Source organism: Nothoprocta perdicaria, unplaced genomic scaffold (genome assembly GCF_003342845.1).
Source record: "Nothoprocta perdicaria isolate Ctin4 unplaced genomic scaffold, notPer1 scaffold_439, whole genome shotgun sequence".
NCBI lineage: Eukaryota > Metazoa > Chordata > Aves > Tinamiformes > Tinamidae > Nothoprocta > Nothoprocta perdicaria.
Window position 1 is genome coordinate 246,697 of NW_020455687.1, and position 2,462 is coordinate 249,158.

Genomic DNA, 2,462 nt, shown 5'->3' on the forward strand with positions numbered 1-2,462 from the left:
GAGAGCATTGGAACGACATGGAGAGCATTGGAAGGGCATGGAGAGCATCGTGGAGAGCATTGGAACGACATGGAGAGCATTGGAAGGGCATGGAGGGCATTGGAAGGGTGTGCAGGGGCCACCACACTGGCGCTCCTGGCCTGGAAATGCCTCTGCTTTTGCCTCCATCCACGAGATAATCCCTCACATGGAGCCGGGCGCTCCAAGAGCGGCTGCTCGGGTGCTCCAACAATCCGACTATATATATATGTGTGTATATATATATATATACACATATACAAATATATATATATATGTACTACAGGTTGAAGGGGACCGGGGACCTTTGCAGCGGCCCGGGCGCGTGCGAGGAGCCGCCTGGCCGGCTGAGCCGCCCGCGGCCGCTTTCCCGGGAAGCCTCCCCGGCCTCGGAGGCGGCTGCACAAGCGGCTGCTCGTGACTGAGCCCGTCCCTCCCCGCGGCGCCGTCCCAGGCGCGCGGCTCCGGCGCTGCCGCAATGCCCGCGCTCCCCGCGGAGCGCCCGGCTTCCCCAAATCTGCTATGTTCCCCTGCCTCCGTGTGCCAGCGCCCTGGGAAAGGGAAGGGCTTTTCACTGGAAAAGCAGCTGCTCGGGAGGACGCGGTGCCCGGAGCAACCCCCAAGCCGGCACGTCCTCATCCTCGGCACAATGTCTCCCGCAGGATCCACTTCCCTAGCGGATAACATTCGGTGCCAGGGCTGGCGCTAGGCATCAGATGGAGCACGTTCCCATTTTCCCACAGCGGGACGTGCCTCTTTAGACCTTACCACGAGCTCTGCAGGGCAAGTGACTGCGAAGGCCAATGTGAACATCTCGTGATGAGCTGCTGCTCATCGGCCTTGCACCGGGCGCAGGACCGCGCGCGCCGGCGGCTCCCTGCCCGCATTCCCGAGCCCGCTCTCCATGGATACCGCCTTCCTCCTCCTCCTCCTCCTCCTCCGCTGCACGCAGGCGCTCGTACGGCCGCGGATTAAACCTCCCCGAGCTGCAAAGTGCCGCGCTGCCTGCCGTGTCCTTGCTCAGGGCTCCCGCGGGAGCTCAGCGCTTTGCCAAGGGGAATGCGGAGCACGCGGAGCTGGGAAAGCAAAGCACACACGGAAACGCCCGAGCTGGAGGAAAACCCGCTCGCTTTTCCGGCCGGGCGAGGCCTGGGGGTGCCGGGGAACGGCCCGGATCGGATCCACAGGTTTGGATCCGCACATCCACGGCCAAGTGCTCCGGTGGACCCCCTGTGTTCCAGGGCTCCGGCTACTCGCAGGAGCCACTGGAAGCTGGTCCGGCAGGGAGAGAGGGTCCCTGAAGGGGCTGCCGGGGCCACCGATGACCCTAGAGGGGCCACTGGTGGTCATGGCAGAGCCTAGTGTCCCCGGGGGGCTGGAGGGGCCAGTGCCACCCCTGGGGAGGTCACTGCCACCCCCGAGATGGCTGATGTCCCTGAGGGGACTCGTGGGGCCATTGCTGTCCCTGAGGGGACCCATGGGGCTGCTGCTGTCCCTAAGGTGGCTGCCAAGCCCACTGCCACCCCTGAGTGCTTYGTGGGGCCACCRCAGTCCCTGAGGGGACTKGTTGGACCATTGTGGTCCCTAAGGGGACTMGTGGGGCCATTGCTGTCCCCGAGGGGACCCATGGGGCTGCTGCCATCCCTGAGGGAGCTGCTGAGCCCGCTGCCACCCCTGAGTGTGTCACAAGGCCATTTCTGTCCCTGAGGGGACCCGTGGGATTGCTGCCATCCCTGAGGGGATTCGTGGGGCCATTGTGGTCCCCGAGGGGACCCATGGGGCTGCTGCCATCCCTAAGAAGGCTGCCAAGCCCGCTGCCACCCCTGAGTGCTTTGTGGGGACACTGAGGACCCTGAGGGGACTCATGGGGCTGCCGCTGTCCCCAAGGTGGCTGCCGAGCCCGTTGCCACCCCTGAGTGCTTCGTGGAGCCATTGCTGTCCCTGAGGGGACTTGTGGGACCACTGCGGTCCGTGAAGGGACCCGTGGGGCTGCTGCCATTCCTGGGGGGGCTGCTGAGCCCGCTCCCACCCGAGTGCTTTGTGGGGACACTGCTGTCCCCAAGGGGACCTGTGGCGCTGCTGCCTTCCCTGAGGGGTCTTTTGGGGCCATYGCKGTCCCTGAGGGGACYYGTGGGRYCACTGCSSTSCCTGAGGGGACYCGTGGGGCCACTGCGGTCCCTGAGGGGACCCGTGGGGCCGTCGCTGTCTCCGAGGGGCGACGGCTCCGTAACGGCCCCACCCGGGGCGCCCCTCCCCCCGCCGCGGGCCGCGCCCTGCCCCTCGCTGACGTCACCGCCGAGCCGAGACTGGCGGGCGGGCGCGCCCAATGGGAGCGCGGCGAGTGTGGCGCGAGACGGGAGGCGGGGAAAAGGAGGCGGGACTTCCGCGAGGCGGCCGCCGCGCCCCGAAGCGCCGCCCACGCCGCGGGCGCGCGCGCGGCGCGC